The sequence below is a fragment of the Musa acuminata genome, chromosome BXJ1-8 (genome assembly GCF_036884655.1).
Source record: "Musa acuminata AAA Group cultivar baxijiao chromosome BXJ1-8, Cavendish_Baxijiao_AAA, whole genome shotgun sequence".
Classification (NCBI taxonomy): domain Eukaryota; kingdom Viridiplantae; phylum Streptophyta; class Magnoliopsida; order Zingiberales; family Musaceae; genus Musa; species Musa acuminata.
This window is the reverse complement of record NC_088334.1, coordinates 39,630,901-39,650,619: the sequence shown is the minus strand read 5'-3', so window position 1 is coordinate 39,650,619 and position 19,719 is coordinate 39,630,901. Positions and strand designations below refer to the sequence as shown.

The 19,719-nt window shown below is 52.1% G+C and overlaps 25 non-coding genes and 2 pseudogenes across 25 annotated transcripts; all 27 read right to left on the bottom strand.

Annotated features, from left to right (window-relative positions):
• Positions 1–212: 212 nt before the first annotated feature.
• On the bottom strand, positions 213–331 carry LOC135590435 (5S ribosomal RNA). The gene has a single exon (XR_010477843.1). It is a non-coding gene; the product is annotated as a 5S ribosomal RNA (ribosomal RNA).
• A 330-nt stretch (positions 332–661) lies between these two features.
• LOC135589917 (5S ribosomal RNA) lies at positions 662–780 on the bottom strand. The gene has a single exon (XR_010477324.1). It is a non-coding gene; the product is annotated as a 5S ribosomal RNA (ribosomal RNA).
• A 544-nt stretch (positions 781–1,324) lies between these two features.
• LOC135590103 (5S ribosomal RNA) lies at positions 1,325–1,443 on the bottom strand. Its single transcript, XR_010477510.1, has one exon. It is a non-coding gene; the product is annotated as a 5S ribosomal RNA (ribosomal RNA).
• Positions 1,444–1,987: 544 nt separating this feature from the next.
• Positions 1,988–2,106, bottom strand: LOC135589303 (5S ribosomal RNA). Its single transcript, XR_010476712.1, has one exon. It is a non-coding gene; the product is annotated as a 5S ribosomal RNA (ribosomal RNA).
• Positions 2,107–2,650: 544 nt separating this feature from the next.
• LOC135590880 (5S ribosomal RNA) lies at positions 2,651–2,768 on the bottom strand. The gene has a single exon (XR_010478284.1). It is a non-coding gene; the product is annotated as a 5S ribosomal RNA (ribosomal RNA).
• Positions 2,769–3,312: 544 nt separating this feature from the next.
• On the bottom strand, positions 3,313–3,431 carry LOC135590102 (5S ribosomal RNA). The gene has a single exon (XR_010477508.1). It is a non-coding gene; the product is annotated as a 5S ribosomal RNA (ribosomal RNA).
• Positions 3,432–3,975: 544 nt separating this feature from the next.
• Positions 3,976–4,094, bottom strand: LOC135589291 (5S ribosomal RNA). Its single transcript, XR_010476700.1, has one exon. It is a non-coding gene; the product is annotated as a 5S ribosomal RNA (ribosomal RNA).
• A 544-nt stretch (positions 4,095–4,638) lies between these two features.
• LOC135590133 (5S ribosomal RNA) lies at positions 4,639–4,757 on the bottom strand. The gene has a single exon (XR_010477539.1). It is a non-coding gene; the product is annotated as a 5S ribosomal RNA (ribosomal RNA).
• A 544-nt stretch (positions 4,758–5,301) lies between these two features.
• On the bottom strand, positions 5,302–5,419 carry LOC135590210 (5S ribosomal RNA). The gene has a single exon (XR_010477616.1). It is a non-coding gene; the product is annotated as a 5S ribosomal RNA (ribosomal RNA).
• Positions 5,420–5,963: 544 nt separating this feature from the next.
• Positions 5,964–6,082, bottom strand: LOC135590314 (5S ribosomal RNA). Its single transcript, XR_010477721.1, has one exon. It is a non-coding gene; the product is annotated as a 5S ribosomal RNA (ribosomal RNA).
• A 544-nt stretch (positions 6,083–6,626) lies between these two features.
• LOC135589737 (5S ribosomal RNA) lies at positions 6,627–6,745 on the bottom strand. Its single transcript, XR_010477143.1, has one exon. It is a non-coding gene; the product is annotated as a 5S ribosomal RNA (ribosomal RNA).
• A 544-nt stretch (positions 6,746–7,289) lies between these two features.
• LOC135590649 (5S ribosomal RNA) lies at positions 7,290–7,408 on the bottom strand. The gene has a single exon (XR_010478055.1). It is a non-coding gene; the product is annotated as a 5S ribosomal RNA (ribosomal RNA).
• A 2,666-nt stretch (positions 7,409–10,074) lies between these two features.
• On the bottom strand, positions 10,075–10,193 carry LOC135589470 (5S ribosomal RNA). The gene has a single exon (XR_010476877.1). It is a non-coding gene; the product is annotated as a 5S ribosomal RNA (ribosomal RNA).
• A 544-nt stretch (positions 10,194–10,737) lies between these two features.
• On the bottom strand, positions 10,738–10,856 carry LOC135590624 (5S ribosomal RNA). Its single transcript, XR_010478031.1, has one exon. It is a non-coding gene; the product is annotated as a 5S ribosomal RNA (ribosomal RNA).
• A 543-nt stretch (positions 10,857–11,399) lies between these two features.
• On the bottom strand, positions 11,400–11,518 carry LOC135590101 (5S ribosomal RNA). Its single transcript, XR_010477507.1, has one exon. It is a non-coding gene; the product is annotated as a 5S ribosomal RNA (ribosomal RNA).
• A 601-nt stretch (positions 11,519–12,119) lies between these two features.
• LOC135590574 (5S ribosomal RNA) lies at positions 12,120–12,238 on the bottom strand. Its single transcript, XR_010477980.1, has one exon. It is a non-coding gene; the product is annotated as a 5S ribosomal RNA (ribosomal RNA).
• A 544-nt stretch (positions 12,239–12,782) lies between these two features.
• On the bottom strand, positions 12,783–12,901 carry LOC135589592 (5S ribosomal RNA). The gene has a single exon (XR_010476998.1). It is a non-coding gene; the product is annotated as a 5S ribosomal RNA (ribosomal RNA).
• A 544-nt stretch (positions 12,902–13,445) lies between these two features.
• Positions 13,446–13,556, bottom strand: LOC135591717 (5S ribosomal RNA; annotated as a pseudogene).
• Positions 13,557–14,100: 544 nt separating this feature from the next.
• Positions 14,101–14,211, bottom strand: LOC135591681 (5S ribosomal RNA; annotated as a pseudogene).
• A 544-nt stretch (positions 14,212–14,755) lies between these two features.
• On the bottom strand, positions 14,756–14,874 carry LOC135590519 (5S ribosomal RNA). Its single transcript, XR_010477926.1, has one exon. It is a non-coding gene; the product is annotated as a 5S ribosomal RNA (ribosomal RNA).
• Positions 14,875–15,418: 544 nt separating this feature from the next.
• On the bottom strand, positions 15,419–15,537 carry LOC135590451 (5S ribosomal RNA). The gene has a single exon (XR_010477858.1). It is a non-coding gene; the product is annotated as a 5S ribosomal RNA (ribosomal RNA).
• Positions 15,538–16,138: 601 nt separating this feature from the next.
• Positions 16,139–16,257, bottom strand: LOC135590573 (5S ribosomal RNA). Its single transcript, XR_010477979.1, has one exon. It is a non-coding gene; the product is annotated as a 5S ribosomal RNA (ribosomal RNA).
• A 544-nt stretch (positions 16,258–16,801) lies between these two features.
• On the bottom strand, positions 16,802–16,920 carry LOC135589590 (5S ribosomal RNA). The gene has a single exon (XR_010476997.1). It is a non-coding gene; the product is annotated as a 5S ribosomal RNA (ribosomal RNA).
• A 544-nt stretch (positions 16,921–17,464) lies between these two features.
• Positions 17,465–17,583, bottom strand: LOC135590204 (5S ribosomal RNA). The gene has a single exon (XR_010477611.1). It is a non-coding gene; the product is annotated as a 5S ribosomal RNA (ribosomal RNA).
• Positions 17,584–18,127: 544 nt separating this feature from the next.
• LOC135590450 (5S ribosomal RNA) lies at positions 18,128–18,246 on the bottom strand. The gene has a single exon (XR_010477857.1). It is a non-coding gene; the product is annotated as a 5S ribosomal RNA (ribosomal RNA).
• A 601-nt stretch (positions 18,247–18,847) lies between these two features.
• LOC135590572 (5S ribosomal RNA) lies at positions 18,848–18,966 on the bottom strand. Its single transcript, XR_010477978.1, has one exon. It is a non-coding gene; the product is annotated as a 5S ribosomal RNA (ribosomal RNA).
• A 544-nt stretch (positions 18,967–19,510) lies between these two features.
• Positions 19,511–19,629, bottom strand: LOC135589589 (5S ribosomal RNA). Its single transcript, XR_010476996.1, has one exon. It is a non-coding gene; the product is annotated as a 5S ribosomal RNA (ribosomal RNA).
• Between the last annotated feature and the right edge of the window lie 90 nt (positions 19,630–19,719).

Sequence of the window (19,719 nt, the reverse complement as noted above, 5' to 3'; positions counted from 1 at the left end):
AGTGCAACACGAGGACTTCCCAGGGGGTCACCCATTCTAGAACCATGTCTGGTCATTGTATGTTTTATGAAGAAATTTTTAGATGATGATTTCATTATTCTCCTGCTATATATATGTTAATGACATATTTATTGTTGGCCATAATGCTGGAAAAATTGAAAAGCTTAAATGAGAGTTTTAAGTAAGTCTTTTGGCCGCTCGGGGCGCAAAAAGGAGTGCAACACGAGGACTTCCCAGGGGGTCACCCATCCTAGTACTACTCTCGCCCAAGCAGGCTTAACTTCGGAGTTCTGATGGGATCTGGTGCTTTAGTGCTGGTATGATGGCAATCGTTTTGTGTGCGTCGTCCCTCGCCTTTGTGCACGTCGCGGACGGCGCATCGACGACCGGAGCCCCGAAACCTCTCGAACGATCTCGGAATCGCCATTGTCGGATCCCTCCGATGCCCACGAGGCCGACCGCGTACCGGACACGGCAAGCGCGCGCCGAAACCATCGGGACTTTCTCGAACGAACTCGGAATCGCTATTGCGGCCCCATTCCGGAAAGCTCTCTCCGAGCCCCACGAGACTGACTGCGTAGCGGTCACGGCAAATTCCGAGGCCCAAAACCATCGCCTCGGAGGTCGACGGGAGAGGTTTTGGCCGCTCGGGGCGCAAAAAGGAGTGCAACACGAGGACTTCCCAGGGGGTCACCCATCTTAGTACTACTCTCGCCCAAGCAGGCTTAACTTCGGAGTTCTGATGGGATCCGGTGCTTTAGTGCTAATATGATCGCACTCGTTTTGTGTGCGTCGTCCCTCACCTTTGTGCACGTCGCGGACGGCGCATCGACGACCGGAGCCCCGAAACCTCTCGAACGATCTCGGAATCGCCATTGTCGGATCCCTCCGATGCCCACGAGGCCGACCGCGTACCGGACACGGCAAGCGCGCGCCGAAACCTTCGGGACTTTCTCGAACGAACTCGGAATCGCTATTGCGGCCCCATTCCGGAAAGCTCTCTCCGAGCCCCACGAGACTGACTGCGTAGCGGTCACGGCAAATTCCGAGGCCCAAAACCATCGCCTCGGAGGTCGACAGGAGAGGTTTTGGCCGCTCGGGGCGCAAAAAGGAGTGCAACACGAGGACTTCCCAGGGGGTCACCCATCCTAGAACCATGTCTGGTCATTGTATGTTTTATGAAGAAATTTTTAGATGATGATTTCATTATTCTCCTGCTATATATATGTTAATGACATATTTATTGTTGGCCATAATGCTGGAAAAATTGAAAAGCTTAAATGAGAGTTTTAAGTAAGTCTTTTGGCCGCTCGGGGCGCAAAAAGGAGTGCAACACGAGGACTTCCCAGGGGGTCACCCATCCTAGTACTACTCTCGCCCAAGCAGGCTTAACTTCGGAGTTCTGATGGGATCCGGTGCTTTAGTGCTGGTATGATGGCAATCGTTTTGTGTGCGTCGTCCCTCGCCTTTGTGCACGTCGCGGACGGCGCATCGACGACCGGAGCCCCGAAACCTCTCGAACGATCTCGGAATCGCCATTGTCGGATCCCTCCGATGCCCACGAGGCCGACCGCGTACCGGACACGGCAAGCGCGCGCCGAAACCATCGGGACTTTCTCGAACGAACTCGGAATCGCTATTGCGGCCCCATTCCGGAAAGCTCTCTCCGAGCCCCACGAGACTGACAGCGTAGCGGTCACGGCAAATTCCGAGGCCCAAAACCATCGCCTCGGAGGTCGACAGGAGAGGTTTTGGCCGCTCGGGGCGCAAAAAGGAGTGCAACACGAGGACTTCCCAGGGGGTCACCCATCCTAGAACCATGTCTGGTCATTGTATGTTTTATGAAGAAATTTTTAGATGATGATTTCATTATTCTCCTGCTATATATATGTTAATGACATATTTATTGTTGGCCATAATGCTGGAAAAATTGAAAAGCTTAAATGAGAGTTTTAAGTAAGTCTTTTGGCCGCTCGGGGCGCAAAAAGGAGTGCAACACGAGGACTTCCCAGGGGGTCACCCATTCTAGTACTACTCTCGCCCAAGCACGCTTAACTTCGGAGTTCTGATGGGATCCGGTGCTTTAGTGCTGGTATGATCGCACTCGTTTTGTGTGCGTCGTCCCTCGCCTTTATGCACGTCGCGGACGACACATCGACGACCGGAGCCCCGAAACCTCTCGAACAATCTCGGAATCGCCATTGTCGGATCCCTCCGATGCCCACGAGGCCGACCGCGTACCGGACACGGCAAGCGCGCGCCGAAACCATCGGGACTTTCTCGAACGAATTCGGAATCGCTATTGCGGCCCCATTCCGGAAAGCTCTCTCCGAGCCCCACGAGACTGACTGCGTAGCGGTCACGGCAAATTCCGAGGCCCAAAACCATCGCCTCGGAGGTCGACGGGAGAGGTTTTGGCCGCTCGGGGCGCAAAAAGGAGTGCAACACGAGGACTTCCCAAGGGGTCACCCATCCTAGAACCATGTCTGGTCATTGTATGTTTTATGAAGAAATTTTTAGATGATGATTTCATTATTCTCCTGCTATATATATGTTAATGACATATTTATTGTTGGCCATAATGCTGGAAAAATTGAAAAGCTTAAAAGAGAGTTTTAAGTAAGTCTTTTGGCCGCTCGGGGCACAAAAAGGAGTGCAACACGAGGACTTCCAGGGGGTCACCAATCCTACTACTACTCTCGCCCAAGCACGCTTAACTTCGGAGTTCTGATGGGATCCGGTGCTTTAGTGTTGGTATGATCGCATTCGTTTTGTGTGCGTCGTCCCTCGCCTTTGTGCACGTCGCGGACGGCGCATCGACGACCGGAGCCCCGAAACCTCTCGAACGATCTCGGAATCGCCATTGTCGGATCCCTCCGATGCCCACGAGGCCGACCGCGTACCGGACACGGCAAGCGCGCGCCGAAACCATCGGGACTTTCTCGAACGAACTCGGAATCGTTATTGCGGCCCCATTCCGGAAAGCTCTCTCCGAGCCCCACGAGACTGACTGCGTAGCGATCACGGCAAATTCCGAGGCCCAAAACCATCGCCTCGGAGGTCGACAGGAGAGGTTTTGGCCGCTCGGGGCGCAAAAAGGAGTGCAACACGAGGACTTCCCAGGGGGTCACCCATCCTAGAACCATGTCTGGTCATTGTATGTTTTATGAAGAAATTTTTAGATGATGATTTCATTATTCTCCTGCTATATATATGTTAATGACATATTTATTGTTGGCCATAATGCTGGAAAAATTGAAAAGCTTAAATGAGAGTTTTAAGTAAGTCTTTTGGCCGCTCGGGGCGCAAAAAGGAGTGCAACACGAGGACTTCCCAGGGGGTCACCCATCCTAGTACTACTCTCGCCCAAGCAGGCTTAACTTCGGAGTTCTGATGGGATCCGGTGCTTTAGTGCTGGTATGATGGCAATCGTTTTGTGTGCGTCGTCCCTCGCCTTTGTGCACGTCGCGGACGGCGCATCGACGACCGGAGCCCCGAAACCTCTCGAACGATCTCGGAATCGCCATTGTCGGATCCCTCCGATGCCCACGAGGCCGACCGCGTACCGGACACGGCAAGCGCGCGCCGAAACCATCGGGACTTTCTCGAACGAACTCGGAATCGCTATTGCGGCCCCATTCCGGAAAGCTCTCTCCGAGCCCCACGAGACTGACTGCGTAGCGGTCACGGCAAATTCCGAGGCCCAAAACCATCGCCTCGGAGGTCGAAAAGAGAGGTTTTGGCCGCTCGGGGCGCAAAAAGGAGTGCAACACGAGGACTTCCCAGGGGTTCACCCATTCTAGAACCATGTCTGGTCATTGTATGTTTTATGAAGAAATTTTTAGATGATGATTTCATTATTCTCCTGCTATATATATGTTAATGACATATTTATTGTTGGCCATAATGCTGGAAAAATTGAAAAGCTTAAATGAGAGTTTTAAGTAAGTCTTTTGGCCGCTCGGGGCGCAAAAAGGAGTGCAACACGAGGACTTCCCAGGGGGTCACCCATTCTAGTACTACTCTCGCCCAAGCACGCTTAACTTCGGAGTTCTGATGGGATCCGGTGCTTTAGTGCTGGTATGATCGCACTCGTTTTGTTTGCGTCGTCCCTCGCCTTTATGCACGTCGCGGACGGCACATCGACGACCGGAGCCCCGAAACCTCTCGAACGATCTCGGAATCGCCATTGTCGGATCCCTCCGATGCCCACGAGGCCGACCGCGTACCGGACACGGCAAGCGCGCGCCGAAACCATCGGGACTTTCTCGAACGAACTCGGAATCGCTATTGCGGCCCCATTCCGGAAAGCTCTCTCCGAGCCCCACGAGACTGACTGCGTTGCGGTCACGGCAAATTCCGAGGCCCAAAACCATCGCCTCGGAGGTCGACGGGAGAGGTTTTGGCCGCTCGGGGCGCAAAAAGGAGTGCAACACGAGGACTTCCCAAGGGGTCACCCATCCTAGAACCATGTCTGGTCATTGTATGTTTTATGAAGAAATTTTTAGATGATGATTTCATTATTCTCCTGCTATATATATGTTAATGACATATTTATTGTTGGCCATAATGCTGGAAAAATTGAAAAGCTTAAAAGAGAGTTTTAAGTAAGTCTTTTGGCCGCTCGGGGCGCAAAAAGGAGTGCAACACGAGGACTTCCCGGGGGGTCACCCATCTTAGTACTACTCTCGCCCAAGCAGGCTTAACTTCGGAGTTCTGATGGGATCCGGTGCTTTAGTGCTAATATGATCGCACTCGTTTTGTGTGCGTCGTCCCTCACCTTTGTGCACGTCGCGGACGGCGCATCGACGACCGGAGCCCCAAAACCTCTCGAACGATCTCGGAATCGCCATTGTCGGATTCCTCCGATGCCCACGAGGCCGACCGCGTACCGGACACGGCAAGCGCGCGCCGAAACCATCGGGACTTTCTCGAACGAACTCAGAATCGCTATTGCGGCCCCATTCCGGAAAGCTCTCTCCGAGCCCCACGAGACTGACTGCGTAGCGGTCACGGCAAATTCCGAGGCCCAAAACCATCTCCTCGGAGGTCGACGGGAGAGGTTTTGGCCGCTCGGGGCGCAAAAAGGAGTGCAACACGAGGACTTCCCAGGGGGTCACCCATCCTAGAACCATGTCTGGTCATTGTATGTTTTATGAAGAAATTTTTAGATGATGATTTCATTATTCTCCTGCTATATATATGTTAATGATATATTTATTGTTGGCCATAATGCTGGAAAAATTGAAAAGCTTAAAAGAGAGTTTTAAGTAAGTCTTTTGGCCGCTCGGGGCACAAAAAGGAGTGCAACACGAGGACTTCCAGGGGGTCACCCATCCTAGTACTACTCTCGCCCAAGCACGCTTAACTTCGGAGTTCTGATGGGATCCGGTGCTTTAGTGTTGGTATGATCGCATTCATTTTGTGTGCGTCGTCCCTCGCCTTTGTGCACGTCGCGGACGGCGCATCGACGACCGGAGCCCCGAAACCTCTCGAACGATCTCGGAATCGCCATTGTCGGATCCCTCCGATGCCCACGAGGCCGACCGCGTACCGGACACGGCAAGCGCGCGCCGAAACCATCGGGACTTTCTCGAACGAACTCGGAATCGCTATTGCGGCCCCATTCCGGAAAGCTCTCTCCGAGCCCCACGAGACTGACTGCGTAGCGGTCACGGCAAATTCCGAGGCCCAAAACCATCGCCTCGGAGGTCGACGGGAGAGGTTTTGGCCGCTCGGGGCGCAAAAAGGAGTGCAACACGAGGACTTCCCAGGGGGTCACCCATCCTAGAACCATGTATGGTCATTGTATGTTTTATGAAGAAATTTTTAGATGATGATTTCATTATTCTCCTGCTATATATATGTTAATGACATATTTATTGTTGGCCATAATGCTGGAAAAATTGAAAAGCTTAAAAGAGAGATTTAAGTAAGTCTTTTGGCCGCTCGGGGCCCAAAAAGGTGTGCAACACGAGGACTTCTCAGGGGGTCACCAATCCTGGTACTACTCTCGCCCAAGCACGCTTAACTTCGGAGTTCTGATGGGATCCGGTGCTTTAGTGCTGGTATGATCGCACTAGTTTTGTGTGCGTCGTCCCTCGCCTTTGTGCACGTCGCGGACGGCGCATCGACGACCGGAGCCCCGAAACCTCTCGAACGATCTCGGAATCGCCATTGTCGGATCCCTCCGATGCCCACGAGGCCGACCGCGTACCGGACACGGCAAGCGCGCGCCGAAACCATCGGGACTTTCTCGAACGAACTCGGAATCGCTATTGCGGCCCCATTCCGGAAAGCTCTCTCCGAGCCCCACGAGACTGACTGCGTAGCGGTCACGGCAAATTCCGAGGCCCAAAACCATCGCCTCGGAGGTCGACGGGAGAGGTTTTGGCCGCTCGGGGCGCAAAAAGGAGTGCAACACGAGGACTTCCCAGGGGGTCACCCATCCTAGAACCATGTCTGGTCATTGTATGTTTTATGAAGAAATTTTTAGATGATGATTTCATTATTCTCCTGCTATATATATGTTAATGATATATTTATTGTTGGCCATAATGCTGGAAAAATTGAAAAGCTTAAAAGAGAGTTTTAAGTAAGTCTTTTGGCCGCTCGGGGCACAAAAAGGAGTGCAACACGAGGACTTCCCAGGGGGTCACCCATTCTAGTGCTACTCTCGCCCAAGCACGCTTAACTTCGGAGTTCTGATGGGATCCGGTGCTTTAGTGCTAGTATGATCGCACTCGTTTTGTGTGCGTCGTCCCTCACCTTTGTGCACGTCGCTGACGGCGCATCGACGACCGGAGCCCCAAAACCTCTCGAACGATCTCGGAATCGCCATTGTCGGATTCCTCCGATGCCCACGAGGCCGACCGCGTACCGGACACGGCAAGCGCGCTCCGAAACCATCGGGACTTTCTCGAACGAACTCGGAATCGCTATTGCGGCCCCATTCCGAAAAGCTCTCTCCGAGCCCCACGAGACTGACTGCGTAGTGGTCACGGCAAATTCCGAGGCCCAAAACCATCGCCTCGGAGGTCGACGGGAGAGGTTTTGGCCGCTCGGGGCGCAAAAAGGAGTGCAACACGAGGACTTCCCAGGGGGTCACCCATCCTAGAACCATGTCTGGTCATTGTATGTTTTATGAAGAAATTTTTAGATGATGATTTCATTATTCTCCTGCTATATATATGTTAATGATATATTTATTGTTGGCCATAATGCTGGAAAAATTGAAAAGCTTAAAAGAGAGTTTTAAGTAAGTCTTTTGGCCGCTCGGGGCCCAAAAAGGAGTGCAACACGAGGACTTCCCAGGGGGTCACCCATCCTAGTACTACTCTCGCCCAAACAAGCTTAACTTCGGAGTTTTGATGTGATCCGGTGCTTTAGTGCTGGTTTGATCGCACTCGTTTTGTGTGCGTCGTCCCTCGCCTTTGTGCACGTCGCGGACGGCACATCGACGACCGAAGTCCCGAAACCTCTCGAACGATCTCGGAATCGCCATTGTCGGATCCCTCCGATGCCCACGAGGCCGACCGCGTACCGGACACGGCAAGCGCGCGCCGAAACCATCGGGACTTTCTCGAACGAACTCGGAATCGCTATTGCGGCCCCATTCCGGAAAGCTCTCTCCGAGCCCCACGAGACTGACTGCGTAGCGGTCACGGCAAATTCCGAGGCCCAAAACCATCGCCTCGGAGTTCGACGGGAGAGGTTTTTGCCGCTCGGGGCGCAAAAAGGAGTGCAACACGAGGACTTCCCAAGGGGTCACCCATCCTAGAACCATGCCTGGTCATTGTATGTTTTATGAAGAAATTTTTAGATGATGATTTCATTATTCTCCTGCTATATATATGTTAATGACATATTTATTGTTGGCCATAATGCTGGAAAAATTGAAAAGCTTAAAAGAGAGTTTTAAGTAAGTCTTTTGGCCGCTCGGGGCGCAAAAAGGAGTGCAACACGAGGACTTCCCAGGGGGTCACCCATCCTAGTGTTGGGAAATCATTGGGGGGGCGACATCATATGCGCAGCGGAAGAACAAGAAAACAAAAATCCCCGATTCCCAAAAAGATGTTCATCGTCGTGCGAAGATTGGTGCGCAAAATCCGCAAAAACACAAAACTGCGTATAGAGATTGTGTTACCTAGGGAGATCGTATATCCCTGTTTCCTTGCAGATCCTTAGGAGAGGGTGAAGGAGGTCAAGCGTCCTCCTCTCTAGCGGTGATCCACACAGCAGGGTTGCGACGACGCTCCTCAAAACTCCAGGCCTACTCTGAGGTGGAGAGGGAGAGGAGAATAGGAAGGGCAAGCAAAGACTCTAGCCTATGAGGCTGTGAATCCCTCCTATTTATAGAGATCCCGTGTCAAAACCCTAATGGGTCCTTTCCCTAGTGGGTATTGGATCTGCATCCAATAAGACAAGGGCTCCGTCGGATATCTCATATCCGAACCTCTACTCATCGCAATGCCTACCATATGTGTGTGACCCTCTAGGCCCAATATCGAGCTGGCCGTGAGTCATACCTGTCAGAACTCCTTCTAACTAAGTGAATTATTATCTCTGTAATAATTCACTCGACTCATCGACTACGGAAGTACTAGGCCACTACGCCGTAGTCCCCAGACGATACATGGGAATCCAATCCATTGGACCTGTTTGTCCTCAGTTACCATGTACCTATAGTCCCTCATCCATCTAATATCCCAGAGACCGTATATCGAGCATGGTGCTGTCAGACCCATACGGTTTCTACTCGAGTCTCGCTCTAATCGGATTCTCCCGGAGAACTCTTTCTCTCTCAACCCGAATGACCCTGGCCAGGGATTTGTCTGAGCAAGAACACATGGGATATTCCTCTCATGATACCGAGAGTGGATGATCCTCTATCGACACTCAATAGCCCTCGTAAGGTCGACTACCACTCCCAATGACCAGCTGTACTAGATCTGGGAACAGCCAAACCTATAAGTCTGGTATCAAAGAGTGGAGCACTCATACAGGACATCCTTGGTGTCTCAAGTCTAAGAACCAGATACACCACTAGGACTACGGAATTGTTGTCTGACAATAAGGCATCATCAACCATCCAGCATTCCGTAAGCGGATCAATCAGTGAACTTATTCTCCAATGAGCACCTGTACTGTATCCCTAGTGTCCCTACACGAGCAGCTATGAGACCAGCTGCATCCATCATATGGACGGGTATACAGCACACCAGTCTATCCGGTTATCACGATGTCCCTCTCGAGTAACCTATGACCGGGATTATTTAGGATATGTGTTTAAAGGTGAATCGATCTCATTATCGTGATCTCATCACGATCCGATTCCCATTGCACAAATCCAAGGACATCACAATATATATGCATTTATGCAATAGTTATAAAGTGATATACGCCAAAATATAATAAGCAAAAAGATTCTGTATCAAGTCACACGTGCCATCACTCACGTGATTGGCTTGCTGGGCACTTATGACTAGCAATCTCCCACTTGACCTAAAGCCAATCACCTATGTGTCTGATCCCCATCAGACCCCTATGACGCTCAAAGACAATCTGAGACAATGGCTTTGTTAGTGGATCTGCAATGTTATCTTCGGATGGAACTCTTTCCACTGCTACATCTCCTCGGGTTACGATCTCTCTTATAAGCTGGAACCTCCTCAGAACACTTCTGATGAGACCCGGGTTCCCTTATTTGAGTAATCACCCTATAGTTGTCGCAATATAAGGAAGTCGACTTGTCGCTATCTGTATCGACTCCCAAATCTGTGATGAACTTCTTCACCCAGACTCCCTCCTTTGCTGCATCTGATGCAGCAATGTACTCCGCCTCTGTGGTCGAGTCAGCAGTGGTATCTTGCTTGGAACTCTTCCAGCACACTGCTCCTCCATTCAAGGTGTACACATACCCTGAATTCGACTTGCTATCATTGACATCAAACTGAAAACTTGAGTCAGTGTAGCCTTCAACCTTAAGGCTATTACCTCCATATACTAGTAAGTCTTTTGAAAAGCTTAAAAGAGAGATTTAAGTAAGTCTTTTGGCCGCTCGGGGCCCAAAAAGGAGTGCAACACGAGGACTTCCCAGGGGGTCACCCATCCTAGTACTACTCTCGCCCAAGCAGGCTTAACTTCGAAGTTCTGATGGGATCCGGTGCTTTAGTGCTGGTATGATCGCACTCGTTTTGTGTGCGTCGTCCCTCGCCTTTGTGCACGTCGCGGACGGCGCATCGACGACCGGAGCCCCGAAACCTCTCGAACGATCTCGGAATCGCCATTGTCGGATCCCTCCGATGCCCACGAGGCCGACCGCGTACCGGACACGGCAAGCGCGCGCCGAAACCATCGGGACTTTCTCGAACGAACTCGGAATCGCTATTGCGGCCCCATTCCGGAAAGCTCTCTCCGAGCCCCACGAGACTGACTGCATAGCGGTCACGGCAAATTCCGAGGCCCAAAACCATCGCCTCGGAGGTCGACGGGAGAGGTTTTGGCCGCTCGGGGCGCAAAAAGGAGTGCAACACGAGGACTTCCCAGGGGGTCACCCATCCTAGAACCATGTCTGGTCATTGTATGTTTTATGAAGAAATTTTTAGATGATGATTTCATTATTCTCCTGCTATATATATGTTAATGATATATTTATTGTTGGCCATAATGCTGGAAAAATTGAAAAGCATAAAAGAGAGTTTTAAGTAAGTCTTTTGGCCGCTCGGGGCCCAAAAAGGAGTGCAACACGAGGACTTCCCAGGGGGTCACCAATCCTAGTACTACTCTCGACCAAGCACGCTTAACTTCGGAGTTCTGATGGGATCCGGTGCTTTAGTGCTGGTATGATCGGACTATTTTGTGTGCGTCATCCCTCGCCTTTGTGCATGTCGCGGAAGGCGCATCGACGACCGGAGCCCCGAAACCTCTCGAACGATCTCGGAATCGCCATTGTCGGATCCCTCCGATGCCCACGAGGCCGACCGCGTACCGGTCACGGCAAGCGCGCGCCGAAACCATCGGGACTTTCTCGAACGAACTCGGAATCGCTATTGCGGCCCCATTCCGGAAAGCTCTCTCCGAGCCCCACGAGACTGATAGCGTAGCGGTCACGGCAAATTCCGAGGCCCAAAACCATCGCCTCGGAGGTCAACGGGAGAGGTTTTGGCCGCTCGGGGCGCAAAAAGGAGTGCAACACGAGGACTTCCCAGGGGGTCACCCATTCTAGAACCATGTCTGGTCATTGTATGTTTTATGAAGAAATTTTTAGATGATGATTTCATTATTCTCCTGCTATATATATGTTAATGACATATTTATTGTTGGCCATAATGCTGGAAAAATTGAAAAGCTTAAAAGAGAGTTTTAAGTAAGTCTTTTGGCCGCTCGGGGCGCAAAAAGGAGTGCAACACGAGGACTTCCCAGGGGGTCACCCATCCTAGTACTACTCTCGCCCAAGCAGGCTTAACTTCGGAGTTCTGATGGGATCCGGTGCTTTAGTGCTGGTATGATGGCAATCATTTTGTGTGCGTCATCCCTCGCCTTTGTGCACGTCGCGGACGGCGCATCGACGACCGGAGCCCCGAAACCTCTCGAACGATCTCGGAATCGCCATTGTCGGATCCCTCCGATGCCCACGAGGCCGACCGCGTACCGGACACGGCAAGCGCGCGCCGAAACCATCGGGACTTTCTCGAACGAACTCGGAATCGCTATTGCGGCCCCATTCCGGAAAGCTCTCTCCGAGCCCCACGAGACTGACAGCGTAGCGGTCACGGCAAATTCCGAGGCCCAAAACCATCGCTTCGGAGGTCGACAGGAGAGGTTTTGGCCGCTCGGGGCGCAAAAAGGAGTGCAACACGAGGACTTCCCAGGGGGTCACCCATCCTAGAACCATGTCTGGTCATTGTATGTTTTATGAAGAAATTTTTAGATGATGATTTCATTATTCTCCTGCTATATATATGTTAATGACATATTTATTGTTGGCCATAATGCTGGAAAAATTGAAAAGCTTAAAAGAGAGTTTTAAGTAAGTCTTTTGGCCGCTCGGGGCGCAAAAAGGAGTGCGACACGAGGACATCCCAGGGGAAGTCTTTTGGCCGCTCGGGGCGCAAAAAGGAGTGCGACACGAGGACATCCCAGGGGGTCACCAATCCTAGTACTAATCTCGCACAAGCACGCTTAACTTCGGAGTTCTGATGGGATCCGGTGCTTTAGTGCTGGTATGATCGCACTCATTTTGTGTGCGTCGTCCCTCGCCTTTGTGCACGTCGCGGACGGCGCATCGACGACCGGAGCCCCGAAACCTCTCGAACTATCTCGGAATCGCCATTGTCGGATCCCTCCGATGCCCACGAGGCCGACCGCGTACCGGACACGGCAAGCGCGCGCCGAAACCATCGGGACTTTCTCTAACGAACTCGGAATCGCTATTGCGGCCCCATTCCGGAAAGCTCTCTCCGAGCCCCATGAGACTGACAGCGTAGCGGTCACGGCAAATTCCGAGGCCCAAAACCATCGCCTCGGAGGTCGACGGGAGAGGTTTTGGCCGCTCGGGGCGCAAAAAGGAGTGCAACACGAGGACTTCCCAGGGGGTCACCCATCCTAGAACAATGTCTGGTCATTGTTTGTTTTATGAAGAAATTTTTAGATGATGATTCCATTATTCTCCTGCTATATATATGTTAATGACATATTTATTGTTGGCCATAATGCTGGAAAAATTGAAAAGCTTAAAATAGAGTTTTAAGTAAGACTTTTGGCCGCTCGGGGCGCAAAAAGGAGTGCAACACGAGGACTTCCCAGGGGGTCTCCCATCCTAGTACTACTCTCACCCAAGCAGGCTTAACTTCGGAGTTCTGATGGGATCCGGTGCTTTAGTGCTGGTATGATCGCACTCGTTTTGTGTGCGTCGTCCCTCGCCTTTGTGCACGTCGCGGACGGCGCATCGACGACCGGAGCCCCGAAACCTCTCGAACGATCTCGGAATCGCCATTGTCGGATCCCTCCGATGCCCACGAGGCCGACCGCGTACCGGACACGGCAAGCGCGCGCCGAAACCATCGGGACTTTCTCGAACGAACGCGGAATCGCTATTGCGGCCCCATTCCGGAAAGCTCTCTCCGAGCCCCACGAGACTGACTGCGTAGCGGTCACGGCAAATTCCGAGGCCCAAAACCATCACCTCGGAGGTCGACGGGAGAGGTTTTGGCCGCTCGGGGCGCAAAAAGGAGTGCAACACGAGGACTTCCCAGGGGGTCACCCATCCTAGAACCATGTCTGGTCATTGTATGTTTTATGAAGAAATTTTTAGATGATGATTTCATTATTCTCCTGCTATATATATGTTAATGACATATTTATTGTTGGCCATAATGCTGGACAAATTGAAAAGCTTAAAAGAGAGTTTTAAGTAAGTCTTTTGGCCGCTCGGGGCGCAAAAAGGAGTGCAACACGAGGACTTCCCAGGGGGTCACCCATCCTAATATTACTCTCGCCCAAGCACGCTTAACTTCGGAGTTCTGATGGGATCCGGTGCTGGTATGATCGCACTAGTTTTGTGTGCGTCGTCCCTCGCCTTTGTGCATGTAGCGGACGGCGCATCGACGACCGGAGCCCCGAAACCTCTCGAACGATCTCGGAATCGCCATTGTCGGATCCCTCCGATGCCCACGAGGCCGACCACGTACCGGTCACGGCAAGCGCGCGCCGAAACCATCGGGACTTTCTCGAACGAACGCGGAATCGCTATTGCGGCCCCATTCCGGAAAGCTCTCTCCGAGCCCCACGAGACTGACTGCGTAGCGGTCACGGCAAATTCCGAGGCCCAAAACCATCGCCTCGGAGGTCGACGGGAGAGGTTTTGGCCGCTCGGGGCGCAAAAAGGAGTGCAACACGAGGACTTCCCAGGGGGTCACCCATCCTAGAACCATGTCTGGTTATTGTATGTTTTATGAAGAAATTTTTAGATGATGATTTCATTATTCTCCTGCTATATATATGTTAATGACATATTTATTGTTGGCCATAATGCTGGAAAAATTGAAAAGCTTAAAAGAGAGTTTTAAGTAAGTTTTTTGGCCACTCGGGGCGCAAAAAGGAGTGCAACACGAGGACTTCCCAGGGGGTCACCCATCCTAATACTACTCTCGCCCAAGCACGCTTAACTTCGGAGTTCTAATGGAATCCGGTGCTGGTATGATCGCACTCGTTTTGTGTGCGTCTTTCCTCGCCTTTGTGCACGTCGCGGACGGCGCATCGACGACCGGAGCCCCGAAACCTCTCGAACGATCTCGGAATCGCCATTGTCGGATCCCTCCGATGCCCACGAGGCCGACCGCGTACCGGACACGGCAAGCGCGTGCCGAAACCATCGGGACTTTCTCGAACGAACTCGGAATCGCTTTTGCGGCCCCATTCCGGAAAGCTCTCTCCGAGCCCCACGAGACTGACTGCGTAGCGGTCACGGCAAATTCCGAGGCCCAAAACCATCGCCTCGGAGGTCGACGGGAGATGTTTTGGCCGCTCGGGGCGCAAAAAGGAGTGCAACACGAGGACTTCCCAGGGGGTCACCCATCCTAGAACCATGTCTGGTCATTGTATGTTTTATAAAGAAATTTTTAGATGATGATTTCATTATTCTCCTGCTATATATATGTTAATGACATATTTATTGTTGGCCATAATGCTGGAAAAATTGAAAAGCTTAAAAGAGAGTTTTAAGTAAGTCTTTTGGCCGCTCGGGGCGCAAAAAGTAGAGCTACACGAGGACTTCTCAAGGGGTCACCCATCCTAGTACTACTCTCGACCAAGCATGCTTAACTTCGGAGTTCTGATGGGATCCGGTGCTTTAGTGCTGGTATGATCGCACTAGTTTTGTGTGCGTCGTCCCTCGCCTTTGTGCATGTAGCGGACGGCGCATCGACGACCGGAGCCCCGAAACCTCTCGAACGATCTCGGAATCGCCATTGTCGGATCCCTCCGATGCCCACGAGGCCGACCACGTACCGGTCACGGCAAGCGCGCGCCGAAACCATCGGGACTTTCTCGAACGAACTCGGAATCGCTATTGCGGCCCCATTCCGGAAAGCTCTCTCCGAGCCCCACGAGACTGACAGCGTAGCGGTCACGGCAAATTCCGAGGCCCAAAACCATCGCCTCGGAGGTCAACGGGAGAGGTTTTGGCCGCTCGGGGCGCAAAAAGGAGTGCAACACGAGGACTTCCCAGGGGGTCACCCATTCTAGAACCATGTCTGGTCATTGTATGTTTTATGAAGAAATTTTTAGATGATGATTTCATTATTCTCCTGCTATATATATGTTAATGACATATTTATTGTTGGCCATAATGCTGGAAAAATTGAAAAGCTTAAAAGAGAGTTTTAAGTAAGTCTTTTGGCTGCTCGGGGCGCAAAAAGGAGTGCAACACGAGGACTTCCGAGGGGGTCACCCATCCTAGTACTACTCTCGCCCAAGCAGGCTTAACTTCGGAGTTCTGATGGGATCCGGTGCTTTAGTGCTGGTATGATGGCAATCGTTTTGTGTGCGTCGTCCCTCGCCTTTGTGCACGTCGCGGACGGCGCATCGACGACCGGAGCCCCGAAACCTCTCGAACGATCTCGGAATCGCCATTGTCGGATCCCTCCGATGCCCACGAGGCCGACCGCGTACCGGACACGGCAAGCGCACGCCGAAACCATCGGGACTTTCTCGAACGAACTCGGAATCGCTATTGCGGCCCCATTCCGGAAAGCTCTCTCCGAGCCCCACGAGACTGACTGCGTAGCGGTCACGGCAAATTCCGAGGCCCAAAACCATCGCCTCGGAGGTCGACAGGAGAGGTTTTGGCCGCTCGGGGCGCAAAAAGGAGTGCAACACGAGGACTTCCCAGGGGGTCACCCATCCTAGAACCATGTCTGGTCATTGTATGTTTTATGAAGAAATTTTTAGATGATGATTTCATTATTCTCCTGCTATATATATGTTAATGACATATTTATTGTTGGCCATAATGCTGGAAAAATTGAAAAGCTTAAAAGAGAGTTTTAAGTAAGTCTTTTGGCCGCTCGGGGCGCAAAAAGGAGTGCGACACGAGGACATCCCAGGGGAAGTCTTTTGGCCGCTCGGGGCGCAAAAAGGAGTGCGACACGAGGACATCCCAGGGGGTCACCAATCCTAGTACTAATCTCGCACAAGCACGCTTAACTTCGGAGTTCTGATGGGATCCGGTGCTTTAGTGCTGGTATGATCGCACTCATTTTGTGTGCGTCGTCCCTCGCCTTTGTGCACGTCGCGGACGGCGCATCGACGACCGGAGCCCCGAAACCTCTCGAACTATCTCGGAATCGCCATTGTCGGATCCCTCCGATGCCCACGAGGCCGACCGCGTACCGGACACGGCAAGCGCGCGCCGAAACCATCGGGACTTTCTCTAACGAACTCGGAATCGCTATTGCGGCCCCATTCCGGAAAGCTCTCTCCGAGCCCCATGAGACTGACAGCGTAGCGGTCACGGCAAATTCCGAGGCCCAAAACCATCGCCTCGGAGGTCGACGGGAGAGGTTTTGGCCGCTCGGGGCGCAAAAAGGAGTGCAACACGAGGACTTCCTAGGGGGTCACCCATCCTAGAACAATGTCTGGTCATTGTTTGTTTTATGAAGAAATTTTTAGATGATGATTCCATTATTCTCCTGCTATATATATGTTAATGACATATTTATTGTTGGCCATAATGCTGGAAAAATTGAAAAGCTTAAAATAGAGTTTTAAGTAAGACTTTTGGCCGCTCGGGGCGCAAAAAGGAGTGCAACACGAGGACTTCCCAGGGGGTCTCCCATCCTAGTACTACTCTCACCCAAGCAGGCTTAACTTCGGAGTTCTGATGGGATCCGGTGCTTTAGTGCTGGTATGATCGCACTCGTTTTGTGTGCGTCGTCCCTCGCCTTTGTGCACGTCGCGGACGGCGCATCGACGACCGGAGCCCCGAAACCTCTCGAACGATCTCGAAATCACCATTGTGGGATCCCTCCGATGCCCACGAGGCCGACCGCGTACCGGACACGGCAAGCGCGCGCCGAAACCATCGGGACTTTCTCGAACGAACGCGGAATCGCTATTGCGGCCCCATTCCGGAAAGCTCTCTCCGAGCCCCACGAGACTGACTGCGTAGCGGTCACGGCAAATTCCGAGGCCCAAAACCATCGCCTCGGAGGTCGACGGGAGAGGTTTTGGCCGCTCGGGGCGCAAAAAGGAGTGCAACACGAGGACTTCCCAGGGGGTCACCCATCCTAGAACCATGTCTGGTCATTGTATGTTTTATAAAGAAATTTTTAGATGATGATTTCATTATTCTCCTGCTATATATATGTTAATGACATATTTATTGTTGGCCATAATGCTGGAAAAATTGAAAAGCTTAAAAGAGAGTTTTAAGTAAGTCTTTTGGCCGCTCGGGGCGCAAAAAGTAGTGCTACACGAGGACTTCTCAAGGGGTCACCCATCCTAGTACTACTCTCGACCAAGCATGCTTAACTTCGGAGTTCTGATGGGATCCGGTGCTTTAGTGCTGGTATGATCGCACTAGTTTTGTGTGCGTCGTCCCTCGCCTTTGTGCATGTAGCGGACGGCGCATCGACGACCGGAGCCCCGAAACCTCTCGAACGATCTCGGAATCGCCATTGTCGGATCCCTCCGATGCCCACGAGGCCGACCGCGTACCGGTCACGGCAAGCGCGCGCCGAAACCATCGGGACTTTCTCGAACGAACTCGGAATCGCTATTGCGGCCCCATTCCGGAAAGCTCTCTCCGAGCCCCACGAGACTGACAGCGTAGCGGTCACGGCAAATTCCGAGGCCCAAAACCATCGCCTCGGAGGTCAACGGGAGAGGTTTTGGCCGCTCGGGGCGCAAAAAGGAGTGCAACACGAGGACTTCCCAGGGGGTCACCCATTCTAGAACCATGTCTGGTCATTGTATGTTTTATGAAGAAATTTTTAGATGATGATTTCATTATTCTCCTGCTATATATATGTTAATGACATATTTATTGTTGGCCATAATGCTGGAAAAATTGAAAAGCTTAAAAGAGAGTTTTAAGTAAGTCTTTTGGCTGCTCGGGGCGCAAAAAGGAGTGCAACACGAGGACTTCCGAGGGGGTCACCCATCCTAGTACTACTCTCGCCCAAGCAGGCTTAACTTCGGAGTTCTGATGGGATCCGGTGCTTTAGTGCTGGTATGATGGCAATCGTTTTGTGTGCGTCGTCCCTCGCCTTTGTGCACGTCGCGGACGGCGCATCGACGACCGGAGCCCCGAAACCTCTCGAACGATCTCGGAATCGCCATTGTCGGATCCCTCCGATGCCCACGAGGCCGACCGCGTACCGGAAACGGCAAGCGCACGCCGAAACCATCGGGACTTTCTCGAACGAACTCGGAATCGCTATTGCGGCCCCATTCCGGAAAGCTCTCTCCGAGCCCCACGAGACTGACTGCGTAGCGGTAACGGCAAATTCCGAGGCCCAAAACCATCGCCTCGGAGGTCGACAGGAGAGGTTTTGGCCGCTCGGGGCGCAAAAAGGAGTGCAACACGAGGACTTCCCAGGGGGTCACCCATCCTAGAACCATGTCTGGTCATTGTATGTTTTATGAAGAAATTTTTAGATGATGATTTCATTATTCTCCTGCTATATATATGTTAATGACATATTTATTATTGGCCATAATGCTGGAAAAATTGAAAAGCTTAAAAGAGAGTTTTAAGTAAGTCTTTTGGCCGCTCGGGGCGCAAAAAGGAGTGCGACACGAGGACATCCCAGGGGAAGTCTTTTGGCCGCTCGGGGCGCAAAAAGGAGTGCGACACGAGGACATCCCAGGGGGTCACCAATCCTAGTACTAATCTCGCACAAGCACGCTTAACTTCGGAGTTCTGATGGGATCCGGTGCTTTAGTGCTGGTATGATCGCACTCATTTTGTGTGCGTCGTCCCTCGCCTTTGTGCACGTCGCGGACGGCGCATCGACGACCGGAGCCCCGAAACCTCTCGAACTATCTCGGAATCGCCATTGTCGGATCCCTCCGATGCCCACGAGGCCGACCGCGTACCGGACACGGCAAGCGCGCGCCGAAACCATCGGGACTTTCTCTAACGAACTCGGAATCGCTATTGCGGCCCCATTCCGGAAAGCTCTCTCCGAGCCCCATGAGACTGACAGCGTAGCGGTCACGGCAAATTCCGAGGCCCAAAACCATCGCCTCGGAGGTCGACGGGAGAGGTTTTGGCCGCTCGGGGCGCAAAAAGGAGTGCAACACGAGGACTTCCCAGGGGGTCACCCATCCTAGAACAATGTCTGGTCATTGTTTGTTTTATGAAGAAATTTTTAGATGATGATTCCATTATTCTCCTGCTATATATATGTTAATGACATATTTATTGTTGGCCATAATGCTGGAAAAATTGAAAAGCTTAAAATAGAGTTTTAAGTAAGACTTTTGGCCGCTCGGGGCGCAAAAAGGAGTGCAACACGAGGACTTCCCAGGGGGTCTCCCATCCTAGTACTACTCTCACCCAAGCAGGCTTAACTTCGGAGTTCTGATGGGATCCGGTGCTTTAGTGCTGGTATGATCGCACTCGTTTTGTGTGCGTCGTCCCTCGCCTTTGTGCACGTCGCGGACGGCGCATCGACGACCGGAGCCCCGAAACCTCTCGAACGATCTCGAAAT